This window comes from Chlamydotis macqueenii, chromosome 8 (genome assembly GCF_036417535.1).
Source record: "Chlamydotis macqueenii isolate bChlMac1 chromosome 8, bChlMac1.mat, whole genome shotgun sequence".
Taxonomy (NCBI): domain Eukaryota; kingdom Metazoa; phylum Chordata; class Aves; order Otidiformes; family Otididae; genus Chlamydotis; species Chlamydotis macqueenii.
This window is the reverse complement of record NC_141563.1, coordinates 27,748,066-27,767,888: the sequence shown is the minus strand read 5'-3', so window position 1 is coordinate 27,767,888 and position 19,823 is coordinate 27,748,066. Positions and strand designations below refer to the sequence as shown.

Here is a 19,823-nt window from a genome sequence, read left to right as displayed (position 1 = left end):
TGTAGAGGCATCTTCTCCCAAATGAAATTTTTGCTTTAGAGTCCCCTTTATACCTTGGAGGCCTTTTGCTTCTGCAAGAAGAAGGTGACACCAGTCTGCTCTGCATCAAAAGATGCTTTACTGGGAGGTATGGCCAAGGCCAGATTTTGATGTGGGCTGTCTCTGTATTCTTCTTTTTGAGCATTTTGTATGTACAGTAGACTCAATCTTAAGCTTGCATGTTTGACACTTCACATCTGTCTAGCATACAGTATGGTTGTGTCACGTGTCCTGGTTAATAACCAGTAGGGAAAGTACACAGTGCTAAACTCATCCTTCCAGTCTGTTATAGAGGAGGTGGGACATTCAGCCCACTATATGACCTTTAAAGGTCCCTTCCAACCCAAACTGTTCCATAATTCTGCCATTCTAACCCAGTAACAGGCATGCTCGTGTTTGGTGGCTGCAGGGGCTTTCTTGTCAGAGCTTGTGCTTTTAAGCTCAGGGCCGAAGTTTGTCAAACTACAGATTTGCTGAAGAAGAATTTTCCTTTATTGTACCCTCTGCTCGATCTTCAAGTAGATACCCAAATCATCCGAGTGTGTGGGGATTTACAGTACAAGACTAGAGAAGTGCTAGGCAAGGCAGGTAGGACACTGGTTAAATTGATCGTAGTGATCCGTACACATCACCTTGCCTTCCAGGTATTTACATAAGTAGAAATCAGAGTAAATATTTGGTGTAGGATAGACACTGCCATTATGCCAGCTGATGTACAGACTCAGGAAGAGGTGATGTCACCTGCCAGTGTCATCTTGGTAATGTAAGTGGAGGTGAATGTTCCTGTTTACCCTCTAGGTCTTGGGGTAGATTTATTTTTTTAAAACGTTGTTGAATCAGCTGAATGTGGGGTGTTTTGTGTGGGTTTCTTTTTCTTTCAGTTTTGAGATCCGTTATTTGCCCTCCAGATTAAAACCCAGCGTTTAAAACCAGAGTGAATTTATGGGGTGTGGTGCATTTTAATTAGAACATTTAATTAGGAGAGAATTTGTGAGTACGTCTTGTTTTAAAATGATCAAAGATGTTAAATGAAAACAAAAGGGAAAGAAATTATGGAGAAGCATGAAAGATCATTTATTTTGGGTAACTTGTCTACCCATCAAAGGAGATCACTTTCTGTCCTGTGCTTTTTGTTCCAAAAATAGTTCAGGTGCTGCCTCATGTCTGCAGGTCGATGTTGATCTGTCTTTGTAATTAACTATGAAAACAAGTTACGCAGTTGGGAGAGGAGAGAAGTGAGCGTCAGCAGGCTGCTGAAGACAGCTCAGGTGTGTGAAATGGCTGCTCTGTCTCACTACTGATTGCCCAGGAAATAAAGCTCTGGATTTCTTGCTTGTGTTTAACATCAGTGTTGTCTCCTTGACCTCTTGCTGTCATTTTGCATGTGTGGCAGATTTATCTTCTGAGACTTCTGCCCATCTCCTCTCTGAGCTGAGTTAACTTCTCCTTGCTTTTAGTATCAAAGCATGAGCCGCCAATGTGGGCATTGTATTTTTCTGAAGGGCGGTGAAGGAAGCAAGGAGGTGATTTTCCTGACAAACTACTGCTGTCTTGCTGTCTCCAAGCAGTAAATCATGGTGGGTACTGATGGCAGGGTGAAAGACTAACCTGCAGGTCCATCAAAGGGCTTGCTCCTAATTCCTGCTCACATACGCACCTTCCCAGAGATTTCCATGGAAGCTTAAAACCTGGCATCCCTTTGCGGACCTAAAATACAAACCCGTATTTTTAGTACAGAGCAAGATCTGATGTCCTCAGGAAATGAAGTCACCGACTTCACTGCATCTCCCGTTTCTGCCATGGAAACAGTTGGTGAATTAATGCAAGTTTTGCACAGGTTTAACAGCCATCCTCCTCTTCAGAGCGAGGGCTGGGAGGAACATTTTCTATGAAACTCAGAATTGTTGTCTTAAGTTATTAATTCCTTGCATCCTAATGTATTTATCTCTGGCTGCAGTGAGGAGTGGAGAGCTTTGAAATCTTGCTAGCTCAAAGGATGCTTTCTGCAGCAGGCCGCAAAGAAGAAACATCACTTTAGTAGGACACTACGTGGGTTTAAAGGCCACTTTACATCTAGTGTGCAAGTAGCATGGTGAAGCCTTGCTGCTGGTTTTGAGGTTGTGCAGGTCCTTGGTTCCTTCAGGAGATGCCATCTGTGATACGAGTTCTCTATAAATGGAGCGTGCAGCTCCTTGTGCTTCATCCAGCTGAGGTCAGGACCACCACCAGCAGTCAGTAAGCTGTCCAGGCCACTTGGGACTGAGATGAAGTGGACAGGTGCTAGGATGGTAGATGTTAGGCTGTAGACCCTCCACACCAATGTACTCTCCTCATCTGTCTTTCCCAGGCATTATAGCAAGGATAATGTTTTGTCCTAAAAATCCAGACTCCAGGACCTGGATTTACCAGGAGCAAGATTAGATTTGGGATATTTGTGACTCTGAAATGGTTTTTGCACTTGGGTTGTCTCTCCGCCAGCTTTGCAGTACATTTCCCTTGATAACCCTAGGCACATAGGAGCATGGTAGAGGGTGCAGCATGTGTCCCAGTGCAAAGCTGTCACCTGCCCACTGTCTGTGGAGTGTGTGGGTGTGAGCTGCAGTGAAGGGGTGCTAGTTTGTCCATGTGGCTGTGAGTGCCGTCCCCTTTGGGACCTTTTCAGACTGTGTTCTGCAGTTGGCCAGGCTTTCTAAAGCTGTTTCCATCTCCAGTTCCTTGGGCTTGCTCTTGGCCAAGAAAACATCAAGTTGCTGAAATTATAAGCTGGGATTGTACTATTTGTGTTGGAGGAACGGTGCAGTTTACATAGATGGGCTCTTTGCAAAATCAACTTCTGCTGGCTTTTAGCAGCTGAGCAGCTGTAGCAAGTTAGAGATGTTGAAAGAGAGTCCAGCTCAAGAGCGGTGTGCTCCTCCACCATGACAGCGGGCTCTCAGCGAGTGGCAGACGATTCTGACCAGGTTTCACTGGGGTTCAAAGAGGTTTGGGACAAGGACTGAGTGCCACGTTCCCCATGAGGAGCTGATCCTGGGGGCCTGCTGGGTTGTTTACCCCTGTCCTGGCTCCAGGCCTGGCGGTGAATAACAGGCAGGGCCCCGCTGCCTCCATCCAGCTCATGTTGAGCAATGCTGTGGCGCTGGCTTGATGTTCTTGGCCTTGCTGGAGACTGAATCTCCTTGGCATGGCTTTCTGAGCTCTGCTTTTCCCCTCTCCTCTGTTATGTGTGAGCCTTGGGGTGGTCTCGCTGCCACTCCAGTCTTACCCCACACTGAACCCCCTGAGCTGAGAGCGAAGATGAGTTTCAGCTTGAAAACCCCTAGAAGCAAATGGGGACTTGGAGGCCAGTTTGGGTGGCAGAGGGGAGCTGGGGGAGATCAGGCTCCCTTCTGATGTCTGCTCTGGTCTGCACGGGTTTTGATGTACTAGTCTGGTCTGCCAGCAGAGTCTGGAGAGGTTTTGGGGCATCCCTGTCTAGGCATGGCATCTGGCAGTGCATGGGAGGGTGACAGATTTCTTGGACCATGGGACGGCTAGAAAAAAAAAGACAACTGTTGGACAGATGTGTTCTCTCTGAAGTGGCTTGAAGGGTCTGTTTGCCCTCAAAGAGGGAAACTCTTTCTAAATGCAGCTGCCTTTTCTCTCTAGAGGTGAACGTCCCAAAACCTCAGTGAGATTTTGCAGAGTGAGCTCAGACTCCAGCACTCAGACCCTAAATGGCCATCGGCACTACTGGAGGAGCCAGCTGCTGGAGCTTCCCATGGCCCAAGGGCTGGAGGAGACTCATGCTTTTCTTTCCAGCCTTGGAGCTACTTTGGACAGGACTGATCCTCCACGTCATCCTGCTTTTCTGCTGACGCCTTTGCCTGGCATCGGTGGCTGTGTTCAGCAGGGATCTGGTTTCTCATACCTGTTGGCACGTTTTTTCCATAGGAGCAGCTTCTCTGATGGACACGTACATGTGTTTGTATGGAGCAGGCCAGCTAGGGTCTGGAAATAAGCATTTTTAAGGCAGTGAGGGAAGGAGGATGTTGGAAATATGATTAATGGCAGTGGGTCTGCAACTTAAAACTTCTTTTTGTTGTTGTTTGATCTTTCTCCTGCAAACTCAGCAGCTGACTTCTGCAGAAGATAAACACATGGGAGGAGAACAGAGAGGGGCTCTTTGGTCTTCAAAAGCAATTAAATGTTGAATGTTTGACTTGGGACATCTTGAAGAGGCCTTAAGCAGGAGGGTGTTCATACTTTTCTGTAAAGTAGGCCCCATTTAAGGGCTGTCAGATGGACAGCAGCAGTTGCAAGTCACTTGGGCAAAGTATGATTTCTTGTGGTGGGGGCTGCATGGAGCTGTGCTGGTCAAAGGCAGCTCACATCAGGGTTATGTTCTGTCGTATAATCTGTATTTAGGTTGTGTTTGCATTCACCACCATTGCTTTAAAATAGCTTGAAATACCACTGATGTTGATAGAAGTTGATGGGTGTGATCAGAGGTTTGGGTCCAGGTGACTGCGAGGAGATGTTCTCGGTGCCACGAGGCTTCTGAGAAGTGCTGAGATGAGTCAATGGGTCATGTTTACCTGGCATGCAGGAAAAGAGATGGTTCTGGCCGCCAGTGTTTCTGTAGTACTGAACAGTCAGCTCCCAGAGGGCAGCGGCTGCTGCTGGTGCTTGAGGTCTTCCTGGAGAAGGCCGTGGATGAAATTTTGCTTTCCTTTGAAATGTGGGGTGGCTGCCACATGCTGAGGGAGCTGGCAGGAGGAGAGGGCAGAGCATAGGCCAGAAGATCTCTCTGCTTGGCCGCACCCAGTTTCTGATAGCGGGATCTGGCCAAAGATGCTGTCTGTCCATGCAGGCTTCTACGGGCTGTTTGCCCTTTTGGAAAGGGCTCCTCCTGTGTCCTGCTCTGCCTCACTTTGTGATGGTCCCCCATTGTTTAGCCTGATTTGAAAAAGCTCTAAAAAGACTTAGTGAAGCAGGGACTGAGTCCATCAACTGCATCACCTGTGTGAAGGACAGGCTGAAAATCATCTCAAGGGACATGGAAATAGTTCTTGTTTGATGGCTTCCGTGTGTGAGGAATGTGAATGGGGACTGGGTTGCTGCATCCACTGAGACCCTCTTCCCTCCAGTGTCCATGCAAAAAAAAAAAAAGTCTTTAGTTCAGTCAAAGCTGGGGAACTGGGCAAAGTTTACAAAGAGGCTCAGTGCAGGCTCTTGTTCCTGGTCCAAGGAGCATGGTATCTGCTTCTGCAAACAGCCAGGGGCGAATTGTCTAGGATCCAAGTCAGAGGCAGAACAGCGGGGCCTCTTGCCGGTGCACTTCCTGGCTGAATCTTGCATTTGGAAGGTAAATTGCATCTATTACCCAAGCAAATGCTGTTTGAGAGGGATTCCTCTTGCCTGCTGTCTACCATCTAAAAGTTATGTGTGTCTTTCAGTTTAGAGACCGATGCTGCCTGGAGGTGATGCTAACCCAGTCTTTTGGGGTTACGTAGGTGACTACTGCAGTTGATGGTAGAAGAGCCTTGTCCAGTGGCATAGACTCTCAGTGGCTAGGAGATGAATCCTGGCCATCAGCTGTGAGAGTGGGAAATAGACTGCTCCATTTTGCAGTGGATTTAGCTAAGTTGGCACAGCATTCCCATAGAGATAAGTCTTTCCTGCTGGCTTGGCACCCTGAGACCAGAGGAGATGGCCCTGCTGTGTAAGGACTGTCCAGGCCAGTTGAATCGACGGCTCCTGAGTGTTGGTCATATGCTCTGTAACACACGTGAACACTGGCACGAGTGAACCTTGAGAGCATCTAGTCTTGCAGAGGTAGGGGGATGTGCTGGGAAATTTGGGGGAAGAAATGGCTGACTTATTCTTCAGGAACATTTTCTTGCCTCTTCACATCTGTTATTCTGCCTTTTCTCCCCCAAATTTGCACTTTGTCATTAAATCCAGGAAAGAGGAATCCCAATATGCATATGACATTTTACAAAAGTGCTCTCTGTGCTCTTAAAATCCAACAGTTACGTTGCACGATGTTAATCTGTAATCAATTAGAAGGTTTTCTGATCAACAGAAGCTGGAGGTTCTGCTCCCTGGAGCTTAGCACTCCGCATGAGGAGGTGGGATTGTCTGGCGCTTAGTCTCCTTTCACCTGAAGAAGGAAATTGGAGAGCAACAATGAATGAAACTCAGTGAGGCAGAATGAGATCAAAAAGCTCCAAACTTGCTTTGTTAGCCCTGTTCCAGCCACGTTTCAGTGTTAGACAGTGGTATGAAACCAGATGGTCCAGATGCAACTTTCAGGAAGTCGTGAAGCTTCTTTTGCCAGAAGCAGGGGAGAAGCTCTCACTGTGTCTTCTTGGAGGTTGTCAGCCTCTGCCAGAGACAAGACAGAGGAGAAAGCTCTGGTCCGGTGCAGACTGGCTCATTGGTTTGGGGTCCTCTGAGATGTGCTGCCAGTGGTAGGATCGGAACCTTGTGTACCTCAATAGACCTAGCCTAATCTGCCCCCCCCACCCCCCTGCCCAGACCCATGAGCTGCTCATTTCTCCCTCCTGAAACCAGCCCGGTGTTGCATAAATGCCTCATTATAAACCTAGGAGGGGCAAAACTTCTGGGGGACAAAACTGCTTTCACAGTGCCTGAAGCCTGCCCTGGCTCCTCTGCAGCATGGGGACTTCCACAAAGGCCTTAATTTCCAGTTGCCCCATGGACTTTGGAGAAGGCTGTGGCTTGATGAAAGGGAGGAAGAAAAAGAAAATTTAAGCTAAATACTAGGAGGAAAAGAAATCTCTCCAAGTGGGGATAAATGATCTGAGTGTTTGGCTTCTTAAAAAGAGGGACTGAAACATGCTGACATGTTCAGAAACTAGGTTGGACCAAAACTGGGACGTGATTGTGCAAGGAGGGATTGGTTCTGGATGTTCTCAGCCCCCGAAACAGGTCTCTCCTAGGAGAGCTGGCTCCATAGGAAACCTGTCCAGGGCTGGCTTCAGCTTTGTCACCATCAAGAGCAGCAGGGTAAGCATCATCCTGTCCGGTGGCTTGAGCATCGGGATGTGTCCCTCCTTGGAGGGCGCAGGGGCATAAAAATTACAAATAAAAGGCAGAAGGGCTTTCGAGAGGCTAATAGAGTATAAGATGGGTATTAAGCCCATCTCCAACCGTAATTAAACCTGCAGTTGGAGGGTCTGTCACATTGCTTCAGACCCTTGGAAAAAAAAAATACTCCGTTGCTAGCTTCATTAGTAATTAAATGTCCAATTACTGTATGTAATGTTTCTGCTTTGCTGAACTCCACAACTGCATTCATAAACAGCCCTGAGGAAGGCCTCTAATCTGTGCCATTGTTCTTCAAGTGGTTTGCACATGCAGAAAAAGAAAAGAAAAATCAGGCAGACATTTATAATATGGAAAGGAAAGGGGGAAGGGGTGGGAAGAGGAGGAAATCAAATCAGCATCTTCCACCTCCCTCCCCCCTGAGGTAGGATCTCTGCCAAGCCCACAGAGAAGCCCTCAGGCCCCTCGAGCATGCAAATGTAATTTTCTATCCAGACAACACACTTTTTTTTTTATATATAAAATGAAGTCCACCCCCACCCCCCAGAAAACCTCCTCAAATCCCTGAATGCACAACAGAAGCAAGAAGAAAATTACAATGAAAGGAGGAGAGATGGGGGGGGGGGGGGGGGGGGGGAAGCAGCAGCAGTCCACAAACAGAAGGAGAGATGGAGGGAGAATTGAGATGAATATGCAGTGTCCAGAGTTTAAATAGACATAAAAGATAATGAAGGTGGGGAGGGGGAGAGGAGGGAGGGGAGATTGTAATCAAACAAAATGATTTTGGTCCTCTTCAATCATCCCTGGTTTGCGGGCTGTCATTTTATACAAATTAGAGCGGGGCTAATTTTATGAATATTCACTGGGATTGAAATCGTGTTCATTAAAGGGAAGGCACCCTTCTCGGGGCCTGCTGCGCCGCTCGGCTTTTGTTCGCCCAGAACAACAGGAAAGCCACTTGGGCGGTGGATGAGGTGGATGAACGCCGGGTCCGCGGCCCCCTCCCCTCCTTGGTCCCAGGCGGAGGCTGGAGGCCGCTGGGCACTGCGAGGGATGGGTTTACCCCCCCGGGCAGGGTGGCCCTCGGCTTTGGGGTGAGAAGCAGAGGACCCAGTGGAAATGCCCTTTTAGGGGGATAAGCCGTAGCCGTAGCCTGGGAACTGGCTCTTCGCCTTGTCTGCAGGGGGGGACCGCAAGTGCTCTAGCCTTTAATTTCCAGGCAAGCCCTTATTGAACCAGTAATAGCTTGAAACCGCTTGGAATGAAATAATTGCCACATTTTTACATTATTATTATTATTATTTTCCCTTCGAGCGTGGCTGCTGAATTGAATTCTTCTTCCTTGCTGGAGAGTCCAACCCAAGTCTGCGTTGCACATGTCTGGCACCACGCTGGGGACGGTTCCTCTCATACATAACCAATCAAAGATGTATTCAGGGCCGTTGTGAGGAAACCGGGGATGATTATAAGTCGAGAGATCCAAGCCTTTTGCTGACTGCTCACCCTCGCATATTATAAAATTTCTCTTAGAAAGGCAGACAAAGCCTTTTGAGCCCTTGTGTGGTGATGGCCTCGCTTGGATGTCTGGCTTTAACAGCTTCACAATGTCGGCCTCTCGTTTCCGAAAAAAGGCAAACGTATCCTATTGTAGCATGTCAAGTACCCAAACTCCGCATTCAGCAGCCTGGTGATGGCTGTAACCCATCCTCGGGTTGTCACGGTAATGCAAGGAGATCGCTCTGCCACTTGGTAGCCGCCGGCAGGAGGAAGGCGAAGCTGACCTGGAGAAGAAATGTTCATTTAAATATTTGATTGCATCTTAGCCCGGCAGTGGAATGGCTTGTCCCTTCTCCAGGACAGCTGGACTGCAAGTGAAATCGGGGTGACTGGGTGTCATGTTTTGTTATCGTTGACGAAGCCATCTGTAATAAATTGTGGTGCTGCGCTGGGGTTGTTGAGGGAAGGAGATGTGATGGCTGGTGGGGGTTGGGACCGTTTTTCTGCTGCTGGTGTGAGCAGGTTCTCCATCAGCCTGGGTGCTGGCGATACTGTACATCTGCGTGCAAAATCCAGGTGAGAGCAGGAAATATTTTTTTGTTGTTTTTAGAGCTTATCTTTCATTATTTTTTCTCCTTAGATAAAAAAAAAAATAAATTAAGATCTGAGGAGGCTGGTTGTGCCAGCGTGCGCTTTTATGGTTACACAGGTAGTCATGGAGTCTAGCTTGAACCTTACAGTAACAACAGCTAGCTTAACCTAACCAAAGGGAAGGTTTGGGTTTTTGTTGAATGTGGGAACATCACTGGCGCAGGGTGTGTAAAAGTGGTTGCACATGTAGTGGCACAAGTTTCCTTCTGGAATTGGAGCAACTGTAGCATCTGCCTGCGCTGTGGAGGGTCCTGCCTTCTCCAGATGATAAACCAAGTGCAAAGGGCTGACAGATATTCCTCCGGTTTAGTCAACGTTTTCCCAGGGCTCAGCTGAGGCCACAGAGGTTTGGTCCAGTAGTGTTGACTCTACAAGACCAGGCCTGGTAGAGTAAGGTGTTGGGTTCTGCTCCTAGCAGTGGTTGTGTGTTGGACTGGGACGTCATCTCAGGTCCCACTGCATGCTGCTGGGCCAAGTAAAACTTAATTTGCTTTCTTCTGTCTGTCCTGCCCAAACCTTCCCATGGAAGATACTGCCTTACCGGTGCAGTGGTTTTTCCCCAGCCTAGTGCTGTTAATGGCAGGGTTGGTCAGGTTGTCTCCACCGTGAGCGGAGGCATGTGCGCTCCTCATCAGAGCTACAACACTACCTCTGGCTGCCCTAATTCAACACAGCCTCCTATACAAATAATCCTTCAAGGCTCTGATGTGCGAGGCAGTGTGTACTCTTCGGGGTTGCTGGGCCGTGTGGTTCCTAGCTTAGCACCCTTGCTGGGGGGCCCTGTCCCCTGGGTGCTCGGAGGCATCGTCGGCTTCCTGCGGGCCTGATGTAGAGCAGTAGAGCTGGTTGTTTGCTCTTTATGTAGGGTTTTCCTGTTCTGGCAACATTTTGTCTTTGAAACACATCCCAAACCCCCAAGGGCAGCCCCCTTCATTGAGCTTCGAGGCACTAGGGGCTGTGCTCAGAGGTTCCCTGCAGCACTTGGGGCAAAGAGGAGGAGCAGGCTGATGGCCCTAAGACGTGGGGCAAAATGCTTCCCTGTCTGTTGTTGTTGTCCTTGTTGCTTGGATTGGCACGTGCATGCTGGCCAGATCCTGCAGACCCCAAAGCCCAGGTGAATTGGAGCCAATGCTCTCCCCTGTGTGATGGGGGTCCTCAGGGACCCACGGGTGGGTGTGAAGCTGAGGTTCTTGTGGGGGGGAGGATGTAAAGGTCAACCCCATTGGCAGCCAGACGGCAGCAGCATCTCTGTTATTAGATCTTATTCTCTTTAGTGTGTGTATTGCCTGCCTCCTCTTGGGCTTTTCCACCAAAAATAACTTTGGTGGAAAGTCCCAGACTGGGCTGGTTTTCTTCTCGTTTGGATCCAGGGACCTTAAAACTTCTGAAATGTATTTGAGTTTCTACAGACTATAATAAGTCCTTTTTGGCTGCCAGGATGCATTGGTGAGGAAACTTCAGCCTGGGCCTGGAGGATCTCGATTGCTCTAGGGCTGTCTAAATTGGAGACGTACAAGGACTTCTTGAGTTGGAGTAGAGGAGAAGAGGCTGTTCATTAGGTCTGTGCTGGGAAACCTTTTTCTGCTCTGCATGTAGGAAAACAGAAATGTTCAGGGTTTTGGTTTTTTTTTTTTTTACTGTAAGATTAGCACTTGTTTGTCATCGTCCTAGTTTTTGAGCAAAGCTAAGAAGAAAAGCTCTCAAATGGTTTGGTGTTTTGTTACAATACCAGGAACAAGGAATCTTTCCAACAGAAAAGGTAACTCCTTGTCTCATTATGTTTATGACTTTAAAAAACTCCTGCTGGCTGTTTTCTGTGGAGACCATTTTCCAAGGCAGCTTCTTGGGTTTTAAATGGTTTCATCCCTCAGTGCTTCTTTTGAGTGGAAAGTTTAAATATGCGTCATCTTGCTTGAGCAGGGCGATAAACTGTAAAGTAGATCTGAAGAGGAAAAGGCCATTGGAAAAGGGCTGTACAAAATGCAGATGCAGAGGATTAGAAAACAGAACTGCGCTACATCCAGCGATAAGTAAGGTCGAACTCAGCAATTTCTGAGCAGTTGCACCAGGGAGGAGCAGGGAATGATTGCTTTTTTGGCTCTCGGCGGTAGGAGCAGAGGCGGAGAAGTATCTGGTATTGGCTTGTGCCGTGGGTGTTGCACGTTGTGGTGGTGGTCAGCGGCGTTATCTTGTGAGGGTTGGGGGCAGTGGGGAGGGAATTACATGGCAGTGTGCTGCTGGGGGCTGTAGTCCCGTCAGCTGTTAACAAGACAGGGTGGAGCAATGAAAACATCCCACTGGTTTTATCAAGTATACTCCAAAATGATTGGCATTTCCATGGATTAAATACGGTGGCTGGCAGCTATCTGTTGCTGCTGTGTGGAAGATAGAAAGGGAGAGGAGGGACTTCTGAGGAAAAATGATGCTTTCAGGTAAGGAAAACCCAATGCGTGGCTAGCAGGGAGTGTACCCAAGCTGTCAGTTTTGGAGGTTAGAGAGCCCCAAACCAAAACTCAGAAGTATGGCTTTGACCGCTGGCTAAGAGAAAATCAGCTGCTGCCTGGACATAGGGCCTTCTGGAGGTGGGGGAGGAAGGAAGGGAAGCCTTGGCCCATAACTGTGATCTATTAGTCCTCTAATTTATTTTCTCTCATCTGTCTTGCCCTAATCAAGGCTCGGTTTTGCAGTTTTCGCAGGGCTCCAGTTGCTCTCTCATGGCTGAAGGCACCACACACCCTGAGTTTGTTCCTGGAGGACCTCTGCTGCTTTTGCAGTACTGATCATCACCTGTCTGAGCAGCTTTAAGGGTTTTGGTTTGCTCAGAAAGTAAGCTGCTGTTGAATATTCAACCCCTGCCTCTAGCTCAGGGTTTCCTGCACGACCCTTTCCCAGTGAGATGACTTTCATGCCTTCCTCTCTGGCTTGCTCGTCTTTCTGGAGAGGCAGAGCTGCCGTCAGTCCCTTGTGTGCTGGGGTAAGATCTGTTGACGTATCCTGAGGCTAGAGTTACTTTCTGTTTCCGACTAGTTCCCAGGGCACAGATTACAAGTGCTATGATAAAAACGTTGAGTCGGATGTTTTTATTTTTTTTTCCTCCTGTGATCAGGTCTTTCATTGCTTGCCTCTCACTAACCAGGGAGCTCTGAATCTTGGGTGGATTTCAGCGTTTCCATCTACCCCAAAAGCTGCATAAACTTAGTCCAATGCAGCGTTTGCCGTTGGCCCAGCTGTATGAAGCTTAAGGCTTTCCAGCTTCCTTTGACCTAGGGAGTAGCTGTGCAGGCTTACCATCTTTCTGGAGCTTGTTGGTGGACCACAGCAGCTTCCAGATCTGCCTTTTGCTTGAGAAGAGCCTGTATTTACACTGACTTCAAGGAAGATCAAAGCTGCAGCACTCAGGTCCACTTAATGCTTTTCTCCTCCTGGCACCTTTAGCCACTCGTTGCTGCCACTTGTACACTCATGACACGTGATGAGAACATGTCTTGAGTGTACGAAAGAGACAGTGTGGACAAGCCCTGGGGTAAAGCTGATGAAAGGGAACATTAGGCTCTCTTAAGAAGCCACTATATCCTCTCTCTCAGGGAAAGTGTTTTCTAGGGGGTCTAGGGGAGCGGAGACTAGTCTCTTGAGCGATACATGGGATATCCTCTTGCTTGGGATGCCTAGGGTGCAAAAACCTTGCATGCCCCATCCTATTCCTACCAGGTGCGTCCCACCAAGATGGGAAGCCCTAGCTGTGGGTCTCCTTTCCATTTCCAGCTTCTGGTGGGAAGGCACAGGGAGTCCCAGAAGACTGTTCTGCGAGATCTATTTTGCTGTTTCTTTCACCTAGTTTCCTTTCTGAAGACCATCCAAAGATGTGAATATTTTGTGATGGACTGTGAAAGACTTGAGATTGAAAGCTGTAAAATATACATCAACCACTCTAAACACCAGAGATGCTGCGGAGAAGCACGGCTACTTGAGTTTAGCCAGTTCTGTATATCAAGTGATCCCTGCAGATTTATTAGATGTTTCAAAATGGATTTGAAATAACTGGATTTAGTGTTTCTGGCGATTCCTTGAACTGTCTTGTTTTTCAGCCAACTTGCATAAATGTGCCAGTCATGGGCTGCGGTGTATCAGCCAACTTAGCAAATGGTTTTATTTATAGCTGAAAGAGTGAAGCCAAGGAGTATAAATCCTGAAAAAAAGTATAAACTGTATCGTGGAAATAATAAACTTCAAATTCATGGAATTTCTAATGTTCCACTGATGGCTAAAAAATCTGTTTAATGGCCGCTGAGTGATATTTGGCTGCAGAGCAGAAACCCCAAAGTTGTCTTAACTCAACAGTGATATTTTTTAGTGTTGCTTTATGTGCTGGCGCTGAATCTCTTTGCTGAATGATGGAAAGCTGACCTTCTCCGCTGCATTTCTGTAGCAACCAGATAAGATTTCAGATCACAGCTTTGCTTTTTCCGATGATGATCTATGGCTCTAGCCCGAGTCTCGCTGTTAGATGTCAGGATGTTTATCTGGAGGATCGGTTGCATGCCCAGCTGACTTTGGGGGTGTGAAAGACACTCAGTGCTAAAAGCAAGTGCAGGGGAAGGAGCTGATGATCGGAGTGGATCCTGTGCTTTCATGGCACAGTTTGCCAGCTGAAGGAGGACCAGCCACATCTTCAGAGATGCCAGTGTTGGACTCTGAGAGGTAAGAAGATCTGGATTGTTGAAGAGGCATCCTCCTCCTTCACCTCTCCTCTCCATTGAAATCGCTAATGCTGGTGCATTTTTAAGCTCATGACTGTTGTATTCTTTTTCGAGGTGAGTCATTAAAGTTTAAGGACCTGATTGCACATCCTTTCCTCTTAGGTCAGTGTCAGGGCAAACGCCTTGCAGGGGGCTCCTTACTGCATGTATTATTTATGTGGGAATCTGTTGGACCTGCATGTGCATTTAGCAGCTGCTGGTTGGCAAATTTGTGTGTAGGTGTGTTGTCTTGGGTGATGTTGGTCAGGGGTGGTTGCAACAGCCTGAGCTTGGAGTCCCCTTCGTGAGTTGGAGGTGTGGAGGGAACGGTGACAGCAAAAAAACATCGAGGCTTCATGGTCCCCAAGGCAGGGGTTGCAGCCTGATAGTGTTTCGAGCAAGTGGATGCTGCTTCATGACTACAGTGAGCTTGGAGTGCTTGTGTGGCTGTTCCTCCAGCCCGGCTGACCAGCACCAATGTACTCTGTGGCAGCCATGGTGTGCCTGTGCCCGTTGTATCTGCAGGTGGTGGTTGAGTTGCCTGCCTGACCATGGCGTCCCTCATGGTTGGGTGCCTCTGGCTCCAGACAAGAGCTCTCCTGGTGCAGCACGGTCATTCCTCTTGGTCGCTCATCCATTCTTGTGCTTTGTCAGCCTGGACCAGCTGGGCATTTCGTGCATGCGGCTGTTACTTCTCATTCAAGAGATGGTCTCTGAAAACCTAGTTCTGTTTCATTTATTTAATTTTATTTAATTTATTTTAGGACTGAGTTCAGCTAAGCAAGTTTGCAGTTTCTTTGGGTTCTGGTGATTGACATTGTATTTGAACACCGCATTCAAAGCTAATACTTCTTGCAGATGCTGAGATAAGTATCTGTAAATCTTTGCATTTACCATTATCCCCAATTTTCTTGTGCAGTGCCTGCTGTCACCGTGTAAGGGTATTTATCCTACACATAATCTGATTGGAAAATAAGGCTTTGAAAGAGAGAGGAAAATACACATTTCAGGTGGTGTTAGAAATGTCAGTCCTGGATGCTTAAACAGTCCTGATTGCCTCCAGGCTTTGGGGCATTTGGGTTTTCAGCTCCCTATTGTTAGATCTAAAGCTGCTTATTGGAGTCCGAACAGGTTAGAAAGACATCTTGTTCTTCAGATCCTCAGAAGTCTGCCTCTCCCCCACCGAGGGGGATGGCCGTCTTACATCCCAGCCAGTCAAGTTTTAACCCGTGGCTTAGACAGCGCAGGGCCAAACAAAGAACCGCTGCTTTCAGATGGAGCAGAATAAAAAGCCATTATTTCATAATAATACTCTGCTCTTCCCCTCCAAGGATTTCCTAAGGACTTTACAAATACTAAGGCCTGGGCAGTCACCCCTGTGACTGAGAGCTGGAGAAATGGCTGTGTGTGGGCACCTGGAGGGTTGAATGCGGTCCGTAACCTCTGTGTTGGGGTAGTTTGAAGCCTTGAGGTCCCCTGTGCACTTTATCCCTATAAGAGGCCAAGGTGTGGCAGGAGAACAAGGACATTTGGGGCAAGGAGAGCCTCCCGATTTGAATTGCTTTGCACTCATTTCTTAGCCTTGTTCCACCTCCTTGAACCTTGCCAGTCATTGCTGGGTCTTATATTGGGCTGGTGGCTGTGGGATCAAGGATGCTCTCTACACAGTCCGGATGAATTCCTTCACGCTACCCCTCAAGCAGGGAAGAGCAAAAGATGTCATTGTTCGCTTAGACACTGTCATGGGGGTGGTGGAAATCCGTCTGATGTTTCCTGGGCTGGTTGTACCCAACTCTCCGCCTCTGCTACCATCACAGCATCAGGTGGGTGACAGGTTAGGGTTGAGGTGTCTTTGTACAGAGACAGGTGCTTGTAGCCCCATGTCCCAGTGGTGGGAGGAGAGATGGGTGAACAGGAGGTCTTCCCTGTGATATCTGGTCCTGTCACTGAACAGGTTAGACCCCATCTCAAGTTAAAGATCAGAACTCCTCTTACCAGTGAGATCGAGAGTCCTTGCTCTTTCATCCATCCTTTCCTGCTTTTGTGCTCCTCTAGGGCACAATCAAGAGCTGGTTTAGATTGTGGGGTTTTCCTCCTCCACCTCCTCTTCAATTGCTCCTTAAAACTGGCAGGTCCAGGGATGTTGTGGTCTCTCAGCTCAGCGTCTGGCACTTTCTGCCCAGCCTGGGGCCAGCTGTCACTGGCAGTGAGCAGCAGTGGGTGCGTGATGCTGAGGACCTGCTGTTCCTGAGGATGTGGGTACCAGCGCAGAGGGAGCACATGGCATTGCCCCCTTTGGCCACACATCGCTCCTCTGAAGAAGCTGTCTCTGGCCGGCATCACAAACGGGTGAATGGGTCAGATGCCATTTTCTACCTGAAACAGTGACAGTAAGACTCTTTTCCTTTGTGGGGACAATTAGTTTCTTTCCTTTGTGAGAAGTTTGGTTGGAGTGGGCTGACCTCTCCTCATGGAAGGAGAGCCCTTGTCCCTTGTGTCCCTGGGAGAAGCCGCAGCATGGACCGTTTATGGTTTTTCCTTTCAACACAGTGACGGCAGCTTTGTTTTCTACATTTAGTTTGCATCTAAGACCAGGACATGGCTCATGCTGTGTCCCTGATCCAGTGTTTAAAGCTTTGCTGTGATTTAAGTTTGGCCTGGGCCCTGCAGGGTTTAGCTTAATTTTTAAAGCTCTCAATGTGAATAATTCCTCACTGAATGCAGATCGCAAGAGGGGATATTGATTTAAAGCTTTAAAGCTGGTGGTTATGGATTAAAAAAAAAAAAAAAGGAAAGAAGGAGATTTACTGTAGTCAGAGCTGGTTGCCTAAATGTTAGTTCCTTACAGACATGCTTTTGCTGAGCTAGGTGTGGGAGCAGCAAGGGAGCCCAGTGAATTTTAGCTTTAAATTGTTGGCTGCTGTGAGTCAGTCCTGGGATACACTTGATTGCAATTCCCCGTGCCAAGGGGAGCGTTTGCTGTAACTCCTTGGCCCGGACTTTGCGCAGGTACAGATTTTGCTGTGGGGTTGCAGCAGCTGACCTCAACCCTTCCCCAGATGTGGGGGACCGGGAGGAGGATGTGCTGGGTTGGGGTGATGCTGCTGCGTGTCTGCGTGCAGGGTGTAGCTGGGGTGGCAGGTGGGGAGCAGTCAGCAGAATGGGTGTAGGGGCTCGAAAAGAAAATGATGAGAAAGTGAGCGCTGGCAGAGAATGTGATACAGAAGAGGGAGAGAATTAAAGGCAGGGAGTATGTCCAGTTAGCAGGCAGGGCTCTGAGGTCACTAATGCTGGTTATTTGGATTTCAAAGAGGATCCTATTAGCTACTGTGGCGGAGAACCATTAATCAGTGGGGCAGGAGGCAGGAGCTCAGGCTGGCGGGAGAAATCAGTTTCCAATGTCCTTGATGTCCCGCCGGGCTGGCGCTGCAGAGCATCCTGCACAATGATGGGTTTGTCTCAGACAAGACGCTTCCAGCCAGAGGCATGGGGCGGGATGGGGAATGCTGAGCCCCTCTGCCTATGATCAGCAGAGGGATACAAAGACGTCGTGTCCATGTAGATCCCTTTGCAAAATCCCATCTTGCTGCTGCTGTCCCAGGAGGTGTTGCTGACCTGCTCTTAACGAGTACAAAAACTGAGTTACTTACCTTTGGCAAGCGCCCTGTTAAAAGTTTCTTGTCACCATCCTACAAGTGCTAAATGGGATTTGGAAGAGGATTTGGGGTAAAAAAAAAATAGTGTTTCCAGGTGTGACTGTTTGTGATCCCTTGGAAATAAAACCTCTAGCCTGCCTTTTTGTTCCGATCAGGAGTTCTTGTATGTGCCCAGGAGCCATTTCCAAAGCACAGGACCTGAAGTTGCACTAAAAGTTTTTGAGTTGGACTTGTAGAGCAGCCTTGTTCTCTAAGCCCACTGCTAAACCGCTTTAAAAACCTCTGAAAGAAGCCTCTGACTGGTTGGAAGAGCCATTTGCTGTAGAAAGATGCCATTAATAATGCAGAAAGAGATTTGTGAGTTGTCAGAGATGGGGTTAGAGGAGGGTTGCTTAGATAAAATTAAGATGTGGACGTGGTAGTAGAATCTGGAACAAAACAGATTTGGCAGTTTATTCCAAGAAAAAGTGGCTGAAACATCCTTGCTTGCAATATTTAAATTTTGGCCAAAACCTGTTTATCTGGGATTTGATCTAACACTTCCTTTTTATTTAAATCCTCCAAATGCCATTAAGAGGAAGATATTTACCAACAAATGTTACATCCAGAAAGCCGAGAAATTTCTTCTACGTTTAGATTTAACCCCCGGGTCTGACCCATTCAGGCTTTGTAGGGACTGATAAACAGAGCTTTACAAAAAAAGAGCAATAAAAGTCATCTTGTGTACAAATAATGGCCATCGCTCCAAGGAACTTGATTAGATCAGCAAGATCAAGTCTCTGGCTGGACTGAGTATGCTTAAAATCCCTAATTGTCTGGCTTTTTGTCTGCAGGATGAATTTATAAGAAAAAGGAGAACCTAAGCCTACTATTTCAACACCGCTGGAATTCATGAGTAGGGCTGGGTTTTCAGAGAGTCCTCTGTCTTGTTTTGGCTAAGTCCTTAAAATGGAAAGCTGGAGATTAACATGGTAGGCCTGGGGTCATCTCGTTGCAGAATATATAGTCTCACACACACAAGATCTTTTTCTTCAGACGTCCCTTCTGGTTGCAATGTTTGAGCCTTTGCTTTGCTCCCTGGCTAAGAGCAGCGTTAATCATAGAACTGGAATTTGTGACTTAACCGAAGAGGCGTTTTAATGCTTTTCCTGTCATTGATCAGCGGGGCTGGAAGCCGCTGTCTCTGTAACGTTGTCACGTTGACCTCTGCGATGGTGCTTGATGGTTTCCCATCCTCCTGGGTGCCTCCCAGCCTCGGAATGCCTTCCAGTGTGCTCCTTTCAGAAAGGGTGCTCTGAACTTGGACCCCTCAAAGACAGAAAAGAGGCTTTTGTGCGGCCGGCAAAGGGCTCTTCTGTCTGCAATGGGGCACAGCGAGAGACCTTCCATCTCAGTCTGCACTGCTAGAACAAAAAAAAAAAAGCCCTTGCATCAGAACTTGCTATTTATATTTCTAGCTCTGAGACTTCTCAGCTGCATTATTAATGAAGCATTTACCAATTAAGATAGATGAGTCTGCTCTTGAGGGTGTTTGTTAAGGTAAGGTACCTTATTAGCATATCTGATAGATACAGTGCCAGGTGCTGATTAAAACCTCGTCAACTCTCCAGGGACAGAAGTCTTAGGGAAATAAGGTGGAGAAAGATGTCCCATTTCCTGGTTTTGACCATGCTGGGAGCAGGAAGAAGAGCTCAGCATCCCTCCCCAACTACACATCCCGGACCTTGTGAGCAGCTTGAAACAGGCACGGGGAGGAAATTAATCAGCCCAGATCAGAAATTCCAATAGCTGGTGCAGTGCGAGTATGATTAATGCCTCCTAAATGCAAGAGGTGGAAAGATGCCGGGTTTACCACTCTTGCAAGGCTAGCAGTCTGTCAGGCAAGGAGTTTGTTTCCGACGTTGACCCTGTGGATTTTGGAGGCCTGGAATTGATGCTTGCCTACGTTACAGTGTTTCAGCAGCCTGCTAAATTAGGTTTGTGGGCACAATGATGCTGCGAGGTGCAGTCAGCCCACATATGAAACCAATTCCCCTTTGAAACAGCACTAAGGAGGACGACCAGAAGAGAAACGAGATCATCTTTAGGTCTCTTGTGACCTACAAGAGTGGAGAAGTGTGTATTCGCTTTCCATATTTATTATAATATGGCAAAGGAACTGTATTGTAGACTTAATGATCTGCATGTGAAGAGC

The 19,823-nt window shown here is 47.7% G+C and overlaps 1 protein-coding gene across 1 annotated transcript in view; it reads left to right on the top strand.

Moving 5' to 3' along the window:
* Window positions 1–19,823, top strand: part of ZSWIM5 (zinc finger SWIM-type containing 5) — a 98,079-nt gene that overhangs the window by 28,551 nt on the left and 49,705 nt on the right. The window lies entirely within an intron of this gene.